General features: G+C 45.2%; 1 protein-coding gene across 1 annotated transcript in view; it reads right to left on the bottom strand.

The window, feature by feature from the left end:
* Iqsec2 (IQ motif and Sec7 domain ArfGEF 2) overlaps window positions 1-9458 on the bottom strand; it is a 70128-nt gene extending 60670 nt beyond the window's left edge. Inside the window, exon 1 of the mRNA XM_042684903.1 lies at window positions 9433-9458. The gene's annotated coding sequence lies outside the window, so the exon portion shown is untranslated. The remainder of the gene's footprint in view (window positions 1-9432) is intronic.
* Window positions 9459-13937: the final 4479 nt, after the last annotated feature.

Here is a 13937-nt window from a genome sequence, read left to right as displayed (position 1 = left end):
AGGGGGTAGTATGCTAGGAAGAGGAAAGGACCTGAGCAAAGAGGCCAATGTGACTGGGTGAAAAATGCAAAGAGGACAGATGTGAGACTAGAGATACAGGCAGAATCTATCTTACAGAGCCTTAGAGACCACAATAAGAATCTCTTTCCTTATTACTAAGAGCTGTTTGGAAGCCTGTGCTTCAGATAGGTATTGGAGAAAGTTTCTCTGAAACTCTTGGAATTAGAAGAACAATATTGATTTCTAGTGTGGGAATGTGAACCGCTAGTTTTCATCAGATCCTCAGGTTGCAACTCCAATTGGTAGGGAAGCTTCTTATATGATCCCATGCATAGTAAGTGAGCTAATGGCAAGCATTTTATAATCTTCTGTGTCCAAGCCCCCATCTTCTGTCTCCAGCAAATCTCAGTCATCCCCCATTTTGTTTTGAGATAGTCTCACTGTGTATCTCAAACTGGCCTTGAACTTCTGATCTTCCTCTCTCAGCCTTCCAATGCTGGGATTGCAAGTATATACTACCATGCTTGTATGCTTCCCATCTTCAATCTGTGCTTCACCCAGACAAAAGTGCTTGTAATTCTCGGCTCCACACTGCTTCTTCCTGCCTCATCTTCACCTGTGTTGTCCCTCTGGGTCCCCACAGCCACTTCTCTACCTGGCCAGCTCCCCATCATTCTTCAAAAGCCAATCAGAGGTTATCCTCTCTGGGAACCTGCCCTATCCTACCCGGGGAAGGAGGCAGAGTGGGTTACCTCCTTGGTGTCTTTGCACCCTGCTTTTCTTTCATAACTGTCTTTTCACATGCTCATTGCCTCTTTTCTTGCCAGTCATGGGGCCTGAACTTTGGGCCTGGGCACTGTCCCTCAGCTCTTCAGCTCAAGGCTAGTACTCTACCACTTGAGCCACAGCACCACTTCCAGCTTTTTCTGCTTATGTGGTGCTGAAGAATTGAACCTAGGGCCTCATGCATGTAAGGCGAGCACTCTACCACTGATCCACCTTCCCAGTCCTCATTGCTTCTTCTTGACTGGAAGCTCTGTGAGATCTGGGGGTCTTGTGTTACTCATCCCAATGCTCCCAGCACCCAGCACTGGGCTTTCCTAGTCACATTTATTGATGGGAAAGAGCTGATATGTAGAGGTGGGAGCTGCAAGATGGACCAGTGGACACTAGAGGGCACTGCAGCCAATGGAATCCTGTGTAAATGTTGGCCTTAAACCATACAGGTGTCTCCAGGAACCCAGGAAACACAAAACCAGTGCTGCTGCATCCTGCACCATCCCTGTTCTGGGTCTAACTGACAAAGGCTCCAGTTCCAGCCTCCTAATATACCTTATAACCATTCCTGACCCAGTCTAATGATAGCTCCATCCCACTATATAAAAGTTCCTCAAAAACACAAGTGTGTCAGACACCCCTCCCAAGCTGTAGCCTTCAAAACTATTCACCGCATTTCACTCCAGCGTGACTCACTATCCTCTGGATAACTTATACTCACCCTCTAGGTTTCAGCTTGGATGTCAGCTTAGAGAAGCCTATCTGGCCCTCAGGGCTGGGTTGGGTAGACCTCCATGGTGCTCCCATGGCACCTCCCTTATAATTGTGGGTAATTGTCTGTTTCCTGGCCAGACAGTGGATCAGAGAAGGATCCATCACTCTATTATTCACTATCCTATTAACCACATCATATCAGCAGCTACTAATATGGACAAAAATTGTGCTTGAATGAAAGAATAAAAGAATAAATAGATGGATACATTGGGCAAGTCACTTTCCCCTTTAGGTGTTTATTTCCTGATAAACCACTCTGACTTGGAAGGATGGTCACAAGAATTAAAGATACCATGTTTCAAGTGTTCCCAAATGCCATTTGAAATCTTGTACACATTTTCTGAACCAAAGAAATGATTAATATTTTGAACAATAAAAACAAAGTGGGAGGAGGAGTTGGAGGAAACTTGCCTTGAGCCCGAAATTCTCTCTCTTTCCCTTAGCCTTACCATTTGTACACAGAAGATGGCTTTAGCAGTCATAATAAAATGAACATTTTTGAGCCAGGCACCAGTGGCTCATGCCTGTAATCCCAGCTACTCAGGAGGCTGAGATCTGAGGATTTCAGTTCAAAGCCAGCTTGGGAAGAAAAGTATGGAAGATTCTTTATCTCTAACCAGCAAAAGGGCAGAAGTGGAGCCATGGCTCAAGTGGTAGAGTGCCAGCCCTGAGTGAAAAAGCTAAAGGAGAGTGCCATAGCCCTAAGTTCAAGCCAACACACACACAAAAAATAAAACAGCATTTTTTGTTAAAAAACCACACACACACACACACACACACACACACACACAGCACCTATTATGTGCCATGCCAGAAACCAGAGGACCCTAGGAAGTAATGAAGAGACTCTGGCTGGCCTGGAAAATGCGAGGCCAGGGCCAAGACCAAGGCCAGAGCTATGAGCATCTCCCTTGCATCTAACACCATTCATTACTGGCATAGCTTGTTCCTAACTCTTTACTCATAGGTGAAGACTTGTCTAAGAGGTCATTAATTCTCTCTGTAATTAATGTAAAAACTGCAGGGTTTGTGTTAATGGAAAAGTAAGCTCAAGCGTCAAGCTGATAATATTGATCATGTGTGCTTATAATTATATACTATAAATAACTATAAATTCAGTCACCACACTTAATAAAACAGAAAAAAAATCTGAAGCATTTAAGAACTTGGTAGCAGTTAGTTGTTCTGAGGCTATGAAAACCACCACAGACCAGTTGCAATGATAATATCCACTGAATGTTGAAAACAGCATAATATCTTGAGCACAAAATCTCAGGGACAGCACCCAGGCCCTGAGTTCAAGCCCCAGTACTGGCACCAAAAAAATGGCAGAAGGTAAGAGGTCTAAGCAGCTCATTTATAGAGCAGATGCTTAGTAGGTACAAGGCTGTGGGTTCAACTACCAGCACTATATACAAAACAATGTAAAAAGGGGGACAGTTTTAGATAAAATGATGTTTTGTTTTGTTCACGGTGTTTTGGATTTTTTTTGATGGTGATAATGTTTGAAGTTGGAGCCTCATATGTGCTAGGCAGGTGCTTTTACTGCTGATCTCTGCCTCCAAGGCAAACCAGTGTGTTTTGATACAAGAACATGGAACTTGAAAACATCGTTAGCAAAGGTCACCTTGCACTAAACTGGAAACAAAGTTTGTGATCAGACAATCTTAGCCATCATAGAGCTTTGAGTGTCCCATCCCCAAGCTCTGGCCTCACTTTTGTGTGCATAAAATCTATGCTCACTGTAGAACACCAAGTGCTGAGTGTTTTATTTTTCAAATCTCACTTCACTTCTAAGAGAAACCATTCCTCCTTACTGCTCCTTGCTGCCTTGTGTTATCACAGGCTGGACAGAAATCACTGCAGTCAGATGGAGATGGCCTCTGAAGCTGGAAGGTCCCAGAGCTCCCAGGTTGGTGGATATGGTAGAGTGTGTGACAGAAAAGAAAGTCTATCCAGAGAGAGGAATCAGTGAAAAAGAGATGGCAGGAACCAGGAAACCTGGGAGAGATGCAGAGAAAGAAAGAGAGGACCCATGGGCCTGGGAGATACAGAAACCAAGAGAGTAATACAGGTCCTTGACTTTCCAGTTCTGCATCCAGTTGGTGAGAGACCTGGCTGTAACTTACTGTTCTTAGATTCTGTGAGATGTGTCTTCATAATACCCTCCCCCTTTATTCTTGAGGTAGTTTGAGTGGGCTTCTGTTCCCTGCAACAGAATGTACCCAGACTAAGACAAGTGAAAATTGGGAATATAAGTGCAGGGCTTGCATAAGGGAGGAAACTGCATCAGCAACATTTAGGTCAGAGGAGTAAATGCAATTATATGGTATTTGTGTTTGATCACCCCAGAGTTACCTCATTTCCTGACACTCGCTATCATAGCCACACACTACAGGCACACATGCATGTACAATAAACACCACACACACACACACACACACACACACACACACACACACACACACACACACACACACACACACACACACACACACACACACACACACACACACACACACACACACACACACACACACACACACACACCTGTACTCAGTGACACTCAGAAACAAATACCACAAATACCCGATACATTTCTATGCAGAACTCCCTGATGACATGGCTACAAGCCAACATGCAATGTTGCCCTGCGCTCTTCTCAGCCACACTGACATGGAGCCTCCCTGACATGCAGTGATGCACACCCACATGCATGAACACAGTGGTGCTGCCCGTAAGGCTCAGGGCAGGAGTCGAAGCTTAACTGGGCTCTGCGCAGCCTCCTTCCCCAGCTGCCAAGTGACTCATCCCTGGGGCTGCTAATTAAAGCCAGGACAGAGGGGACAGAGGCAGGGGAGGGGAAAGAGAGGGAAGGCAAGTTTATTTTGGTGCCAACCAGGCTCTCAGCCAGCTTAGGGGTCACCCACTTCCTGGGGCTGGGCCAGGCGGGGGCAAGAGAACACAAAGAGGAAAAGGAGAAGAGGAGCCCTTTGCTCCTTACCCCTCTGGAGCTTCCTAGGAAGGTATTTCCTTTGGGAAAATTATCCTCAATCCCCTTCCCCCTACCTCTTTCTTCCTCTGTTTCATCAGAATCTAGCTCAAAGCCTCTAGACTCTTCTTACACATTGGCTGTCCACCTTGTTATCACACTCCCATCTGGGCCTGCAGAGCTGGCTCATCTGTGTCTGTAGCCAATCCAGACTGGAAGCTCCCATGGGTTAGGACCCCGACGGCCTGTTTCCGTCACCCCACAGATCGTCCAATACAAGTCCCTGCACACGTGCACGTGTGCACACACACACACACACACACACATACACACTAACTTGGCAAATGTTCTGTACACACTTCAGGAATGCAATCAGGTTAACCACAGGATAGTATGTGTGATCACAAATCTACCTAGACTCTACCTTAACATCTACCATGGAGCAAACTAGCTAAGCTTTCTAAGCCTTTTATACACACCCCCTCATCTTTCAAATTACAAGAATATATTCCCTATAGGATTATTGTGAAGATGAAATATACTGTTGGGAAAGTATGGACCTAGCATGGTGCCTGGCATAGGAAAGCTTTACTTATTGCTCGGTAAAGTGCAGCTATTGCCGTTGCTCATGATGATAAATCGTACCTCCACCTTAGGCTTGGGGTAGCAGCAATTATATAGAGTCAAGTTTAACACAGCCTCACTACATAGTACCCACAGACAAGTCCCTGGAGTTCTTCTAGGTTAAAAGCAGATTACAATATGACATCATCAATGTCTTGAAAAGGATCTGAGCCTGGAGAAGTGACTTGTGTGGAACCCAGCTCTCAGAAGTGGCTCAATTCCTAAGGACAGCATGAGGGGCTCAGACTTTTGAAGCCAAAGAAGCCAGTGAGGAAGGAAGCAATCCGAGTGGATAAGCCTATAGGACTGGCAGATAAGTGACCCCAGAACCAGAAAGAATTCAGCAGGCAGTAAATGACAAGGGTCTAGGCAAAGGAAAGAGGTCTAGACAAGGTGGGGTGGCTGGGCTGAGCTAAACAGGAGGCAAAATGGGCAGGATGAATTAAGACACGGCACTCCTAGAACCTGCTGGTATGTTAGTCGTATGAAGGAGGGAGCCACGGAAGGGTTATGAGGTCTCTGTCAACTGAGATTGCCAAGAAAGAATCTTTGAGATTACCTAATCCTAACTCCCGGACAGATGGGGGCACTGAGGCCCAGAGTGGGAGGCCTCCTCTGGGAACAGAGCCAGCAGTGGCTCCTCCTCCCACTTCTCCTCCAGACTGCGGCTCCCGTTGCCATGGGGATGTCCCTGGCTCTGCGGGTGTCAGTGGCTCCCCCACCCCCTCCTTTCTTTCCTAGCAACAGGCCACCTCCTCCAGCTTTCATCCTTGCGTGCCTAGCAACCCTTGCCTGGTCCCTAGGGCCCCAGAGTTCCAGTCTGGCCCCTCTCTGCCAGCAGAGCCTTGGGGCTCCTGGTTCCCTTTGTGTTCTGGTGAGGGAATTCACCAGGTCCCTCCTGCTCATCACTGTTCAAGTTCTATACTCTACATTTTGTTTTTCCAGCTTGACTCCACAGCACACAACAATGGCTGGGGTTAGCAGAAGACTAGATGAGGATGAAGGACACTACTGTCTGTTTGAGCCACTATTTTACGTTGAGCACTGCTTTAAGTTTTCATCCACTCAGAGAAGCAGAATTATCATTTCCCTTTTGCCCAACAGAAACTAAGGACCAGAGAAGCTAAGTGAGACTATAGAGAGCATGTAGCTAGGAAGCAGGATCTACGGATAGAGAGCTTTGCGACCTTGAGCCACTGCCAGTCCTTTTCTGGACCTTGGCTTAACGTGTCTCTAGGTGTGACAAGTTCTCTCAGCTCTATGGGCAGTCCAGGCACCTTCCTCTGTGCCCATCACTCCCCCCATCACCAGATGTTCAGCTCTAATTAGAATCTACGCTTCCTCTGGCACCCAATACTTAGAAGCCTTCAAGCTTAGGCCCTGGGTGGTTTGTAATCCACTTACCCTGCTCAGTACTTGCTGTTCATTTTTCATAGCAGTCCCTCTTCTTACCTTTTAAACCCTTCTCTGTCCACATACATGCACACACATATGTACATAATACATATATTTATTGGATGGATCCAAAATTCTTGTCCCTTTTTATGCTACAGAGCCCAGCCTCTTTCCAACTTTCCTCAAAAGATGTTTGTGAGCCAGGCCCTGACTAGCATTCTGAACTTGATCTAGATCTGTTTTCGCTGAACTAACTGCTTTCTCTTTAAATACACCCCTGTCTGCCCTACACATGCTGATATGAAAAGTCATTCCTGCACAGCCCTGCTCAGGAAGCTCTCCTTGACCCCTAACTGGAGGGAACTGCTTAATTAATTAATTAATTAATTAATTAATTAATTAAGACAGTCAGTCATGGGGCTTGAACTCAAGGCCTGGGTGCTGTCCCTGAGCTTTTTTGCTCAAGGCTAGCACTCTACCACGTTGAGCCACAGTGCCAAGTCCAATTTTCTGGTGATTAATTGGAGATCAGAGTTTCATGAACTTTCCTGATGGAGCTGGCTTTGAACTGGGATCCTCAGATCTCAGCCTCCCGAGTAGCTAGGATTACAGACGTGAGCCACCAGTGCCCAGTGAACTGGAGAATTTATATGTAAGTCCTGAGAGCATCTTCAGAGGACCCCATTTAGTCCTGATTCCATGATTAAGTATCTTCTTACCATTTTGCAAGATCTTGCCCCAAACATGCTACATTTTAGGCCTTCCCCACTGCCTGAGTTTGACCATTACTTCATTGCTTGTACAATCCTCAAGGCCCTTCATAGCTTCTAGACCATAGCCCCAGGATAGATGTCAGGAAGTAAGTCTGAGTAAAACACACTGGCTTTACAGCAGAGAGCCCAAGGTAAGAATAATAGAGATGAGATTCCCCACTGCCTCATTGTTCTTCTTTTTCTAGGCAAGGCATTGATCCTCTTAGAACCCCCTTTTCCTGATCTATAAATCAGAGATCATAATCCATGCCTCACAGGGCTGCTGTGAACATTAAATAATATCATATTCAAAGTTCTTATCATGTGAGGAATCAATGATAATTGCTATGATCACACTAATATTTGGATGATGATGATGATTATTATCTGCAAGTCTGTTGAGAGTTCTAGCAGTGACCATGTGGGCAGTACTCTAGGCTTGGTGCCAAGAAGACCAGGGTTTGAATCCTGGCTTAGCCGTATACTAGTTATAAAACTCTAGGTAAAATCCACAACTGCCCTGAGCCTCAGTTTCCTCAATTACAAAACAATGATGATAAGGCCAGCCCTTGTTTCACCGACAGTGTCACAGAGAGGATCAAAGAAAAGAAATTCTGGCAACTTGTGCCAGTTAGAAAGACACAACATACGTTGGCTTATGACTTATGATTGTGATATATACAATTTACGATTATGATCACTATTCAAATCCTTTAAGTGGAAGAATTCTCCTACTGGGAAGAGCTATGAACTACAGAGATAATTTCAATCTGGTCTCTCAACAAGCAGCAGGCACATCATCAGAGATTCCTACTAGAACCCCAGGCTCAGGGTCAGCTCAGGTCACCTTCCTCCAAACCTACAGTGTGACAGTGAGATCCATGTTCCCTTGTTAGACAAGTACATTCCTAAGTGCTAGGACAAGCTGTGCCTGTGCCATACTCCTTGGCAGCATGCCAGGACTAATTGTGCGTTGTTATAAACCCCTTGCCTGGACACTAAGGCAAACTGTGTCCATCACATTCTCCCTGCTGTAATGGTGACATCAGGCTACAGTCATCTCATAGCCCCAACTTTGGTTCTGGGCATCAGTGTGTTCACCCTGGCCAAGTGTCTATCTGTGTGCTGGAATCCTCTGACCCTAGCCCGTATCTGCTGTCTGGATGACAGGATCTACGCTGCTGAATATCGTTGGACAAGCTGTGGTCTACACAAGCAGTTACAACCAAGAGGATATGGGACTACACTATAGTCACCAAACTGCTTCAGAAGAAAAGGGATCATCCAGAAGGGGCATTGAGAAGGGAACATTTTTCTATTTATCACAGAGGTACTGTTTATGTCAATGGCTGCCCTGGCTGTGACTATTCCCTGTCCTATGTCTCTAGGCACATCTCATCTCAGACAGCAATCCCAGAATCCTAAGTCTAGATGCTAAGAATGACTGGGCCACATCCCGAGCCCTCATCATTTTCTCTATATTTGACACTTTTGCCTGCATGAAGCTTCTCCTGGGTGAATGCCTGGGGAAGGCCCCTACCCCAGTTTACTTCTGATTCCCCAGGTAACAAATGCTTACACCATTAAAACTTACTGAAGCTTGTAAACTTTTAAAATCAAGTGTGCATGTGTGTGCATGCATGCACGCGCATGCATGCATACACACACACACACTTTCCTTATCACCATCATAGATATTTCTAATGTCTAGAATCTGTCACATCCAAAGTCCATCCAAATCCCGAAACCTAACATCCACCATGCCCTCTTCAGCCTGGGAGGAGAAGATAGAGAGGGTTTCAGGTCCAGTGCTGGCCACTCTGTAGACTGGCTTTCATATCTGGCCTACTCCTATGAGCCCCTGCAATGTTCAACCACACTTCTAAATCAGTAAAGGCCAAAGAGACTGAAGAAGAGTCTTCAACCCTCTCCTCACACCTTCCACATTTACCCTCCCCTCTTACTTCACTCCATTCCCACCCCTACCACCAAGAAGGGGAGAACTCTGGAGTTGACCCATACCCCTGCCCATAGATCCCAAAATAACAAAACTGACCCCTGCCCTACCCCAGGCCCTGCCTTATCTCCCAATTACTACTAAAGAAACGAGGTACTGACCTGACAGTTCTGGAATTCTCACCATCAGATCTGAAAGGTAAACAGAGAAAAAAAAACAACACAGTTAGCATATGCTCTCTACTCTTTTCCCCCACCCCATGTAGTGACCTTGAGTCCAATGTACAACATGAAAAGGAGAGGGTGTTTTTATTCAAGCAGGGAGAATTAGCAAGTGCATGGGCCATGAGATGGTGAGTGCCTAGCCAATCAGGGCAGAGGTGAGGGAAGGAGGAAGACAGGGTGGCTGTGGAGGAGTGAGCAGGGTTAAGAGTGATCAGAGATGATGTCAAAGATGTATCAGGAATCAGTATCATGGGGCCTAAGAGGTTACAGTGAGGAGTGGCCTGAGAAGGAGCCAGCAGCTGTGGGTGGGGCAAAGTCTGAGCCTTAAACACAGAGAGCCCTAAGCTCAGTTATTGGCTAAGCCCAGATATTGGTTCTGCCATTTCCCAGTCCCATGACATGGGCAAGTCAACATCACTTCTTGGAGTCTGAGCCTCAGTCTCCCCATTTTGTAACAGGCTGATCCTCACAGGGCTTTGGGGATGATTAAGTTCTTTGGAGCTCCGTAGACAAATGCCAGGTATTATTAACCACATAGAAGCTTTGCCAACTGCCTGGCCCAACCTGCTTATTTTCCAGATGAAGAGAATGAAGTGGAGAGGGTAAATGAGTCAGCTGCCAGGTTCCTTTCTACTACATTGGTCTGCCTTCATTGTGAGGCCCCTTCAGGGGCAAAGGAAGGATGAAAGCAGAGTGGAGTTGTGGAAGGCTCTGAGAAGTGAAGGAATGAGTGCACTCTGAACCACTGCTCTCTCCTCTGTTCCTCCTCCCTGAGAAGAATGTGTGCACATATGCCTATCCAAGGGATTGTGTGTGCATATTATATATGCACATCAGTGTACATGCACCTCTGTTAGGGATGTTAGGCCAGAGGAGTTGGCATGTTGGGGGCAGGGAGAGAAGGAAGGAGAACCAGGGATCTTGGAAGTAAAGGAGTATGAAATGCAGCCCTCCTTTTCTCCTTAGTTGTTTTCTTCCACCCTCTTCACCCCAGGACTCACTCATTCCCTGGCTACACTGTAAAAAATAAAAACACCAAAAAACAGAGATAAACAGATCACAGTCTCTGGCCTCAGAGAGAAAGATGTTACTCTAGTTGGTCTGGGGATAAAAGGATCCACCTATATCTACCCTGAGTACCAAATGACAATGGAAAGGAGAAAGATCTTGGGAGAACATCAGTTGAAAAAGTGTATGGAGGTCCCGTCATCAATGTAGGACCCTGGGGAATGGGTGAGTACAGCACTTCCAGTTTGACTTCTGATTAGCCATATTATGTGATCTGGGGAAAGTCACTCCACTATGTGGAGCCTCAACTTTTTCACTGAGTAAAAAAGGGTTGGTGTAAGGGCTGTAGTGAGACTCCCTCTCTCTCTTTATGGGGTAAGTGTGCCTGGCACACCACAGTCCAGGCTCAACTCGTGACAGTACTACCAATGCTTAATCTTCTCAGCCCCTGAAGGAAAGGAGACTAGGGCCATGAAGCACCTGGTCACATTTATTAAAACCTTTATCTCAAGCCAGAAGCCAGTGGCTCATGCCTATAATCTGAGCTACTTGGGAGGCTGAGATCTGCAGATCATGTTTCAAAACCAGCCTGGGCAATTAACTACCAAAAAACCAGTAGTGGAGCTGTGGCTCAAGTGGTAGAACACTAGCTTGAGCCAGCTCAGGGACAATATCCAGGCCTTGTTTTTAAGCCTCAAGACACAGAGACAGAGACAGAGACAGATAGACAGACAGACAGACAGACAGACAGACAGACAGACACACACACACACACACACACACACACACACACACACACACACACCTTGTATCTCACTTTGTAGCAGCAAGATTGTTTCTGAGTTTTCTCTCCTCTTTACCACACTCAGCCCCAAACCCAACATACGTTTCCTCAACTGACTGCACAGCAGGCTCTGACCTGGAAAGGCAACCTCTCAAGCACTTAGTAAACTGGCCACTTGCCTTTATGTGAGGGTCTAAATAACATTCATAGGGGCTAGAAAGGTGGCTCAGTGGTAGAGCGCTTGCCTTGCATGCCTGAGGCCCTGTGTTTGATTCCTCAGCACCACATAAGCATAAAGAAAAAAGCCGGAAGTGGCGCTGTGGCTCAAGTGGTAGAACACTAGCCTTGAGCTGAAGAGCTGAGGGACAGAGCCCAGGCCCAGAGTTCAGGCCCCACGATCGGATCCAAAAAAAAATAAATAAATAACAGTTGTAATCACCTTCATCATCATAGCCATCATAAACTACAATTGACCATCTACTATGTGCCAATCATAGTACCTCTGCTCCCAAAGTACTTCCACATGATGCTACAGTCCTTAAGATGGCTATATATACATGTATATGCGTGTCTGTGTGTATTTATATATAGGAATTTTACTCATCCAACAGGAAAAATGGTATGACATTTGCAGGGAAATTGATGGACCTGGAAAAAATTACATTAAGTGAAGTAAGTGAGGCTCAGAGAGGCAAAGGGCTCATATTTTCTCTCATATGTGGAAGTTAGATAGACATTATAAAGATACATGTAAACATATACACAGCCATACTCATATACACACACAAACGTGTTAACTAAAGTATAGTATATGCAGAGAAAATTCCAATGAACATCTTACAGTTTAACTAAATGATGCCAGGAAGCTGGAACATGTGTTGTTGTGGAGGGGTAAGGCCAAGGGAAGGGGTATAGACAAATGGAGAGAGGAAGGGAGGGCAAAGGCAGTTGTAATATTCACTGTATACATGTAAAATTGGAACTAGGTAAAGTGAGAACAGGTGGGGTTGGGAGGAAAAGGCTCCAAATCCTTTGGCACAGGAAAGTAGCCAATTCTTCTCACTGTGGAATGACTCACAAGATTGAGGGACACGGCATCATATGACCATCAATGGGGATGGCAGCTCCTCAAGGATGTATCATTCTTTATGTATTTAGAATATTATGTAGGATCAACAATCATCAATGAATCACTATCCTCATAATTCAGGTCTCTTCAGTGGCCAGTGCCCAGCACTATGATGGATTTGCCTCCTAATTCATGAGGCTGGACCTCTTTTCTCATGGAAGGCAGTATAGACTGGTAGAAAGAATGCTGGATTCTATTATGACTTACTCTTTAACTGGCAGTGTGAAGCTAAGCCAAGTCACATCACTCTGCACCTTGCTTTCTCATGTATAAATGATAGAGCTGTGTCAGTTGACTTCCTACTAAACTTTAGGCTAGAAAATACTTAATTTCTTTATAACTTCAAAGTTTACTTCTTTTTCATTTGTTTTTGTACCACTCCTGGGGTTTGAACTCAGGGTCTGGGCACTATCCCTGAGCGTTTTTTGCTCAAGTTTAGCACTCTACCAATTGAGCCACAGCTCTACTTCCAGCTTTTTGGTGGTTAAATGGAGAAGAGATCGCACAGATGTTCCTTCCCCAGGCTGGCTTCAAACTATGATCCTCAGATCTCAGACTTCTGAGCTCTTGAATAGCTAAGACTACAGGTGATTGACAAGCTCCTGGAAGTTTATTTCTTTTATCAATTAAACTTAGCTATCTACATGAAGAAACAGACTCAAGGAACACACATACACACATACACACACATACACACACATACACACACAGCGTTATCCACATCTATCTATGTCATCCATGTCTATTTCCTACAATATTCCTACACTCCTCAGAGGTGTGTGTGTGTGTGTGTGTGTGTGTGTGTGTGTGTGTGTGTGTGTGTGTGTGTGTGTGTGTGTGTGTGTGTGTGTGTGTGTGTGTGTGTGTTGGTCCTGTAGCTGAAACTCAGGGCCTGGGCACTGTCCCTTAGCTTTTTCACTCAGGTCTGGCACTCTACCACTTGAAGCACAACTCTACTTTTGGTTTTTTGGTGGTTAACTGAAGATGAGTCTTTTAGATCTTTCTGTCTAGCTGGCTTCGAACTATGATCCTTAGATTTCAGTGTCCTGAGTAGAAATGATTACAGGCATGAGCCACTAGTGCCTGGTTCCCACGGTCTTCTCTTAATAAAAAGCCACTTAGTATCTCCAGATTCTCAAAAGACTTGGATGTGTCAATCTCCATCCTCAGTAGTGATACATAATTGTAGTTGATTAAAACCTATGAGGATAGTGAACTGTACTTTCTGAACCCAAACTTGAGTGTGTAAATTTATGTATACATAGAATACATAGAAGTCTATGCCTTTTCATACTGAAGCTCTTAAGAACAGGAAGCAATCTGAAAGATGGGAGAGTAAATGGCAGACTATGAAGAGTGTCTGAATATTTGGAGGGACTTCTGGGGGCATCAGAGTGGCACTCAGAGCAACACTAAAAGAACAGAGTTCAAATCCACAAAATAGCGTTTGAAAAAGAAAGAAGGGAGGGGGTTAAAGGAATATAATAGAAAGGGTAAACTTGTTCAAAGCACAGTGAATAC

Source organism: Dipodomys spectabilis, unplaced genomic scaffold (genome assembly GCF_019054845.1).
Source record: "Dipodomys spectabilis isolate Male_0828 unplaced genomic scaffold, ASM1905484v1 ptg000091l, whole genome shotgun sequence".
NCBI classification, from domain to species: domain Eukaryota; kingdom Metazoa; phylum Chordata; class Mammalia; order Rodentia; family Heteromyidae; genus Dipodomys; species Dipodomys spectabilis.
The sequence above is the reverse complement of the archived record's forward strand: the minus strand, read 5'-3'. Positions and strand labels throughout refer to the sequence as shown.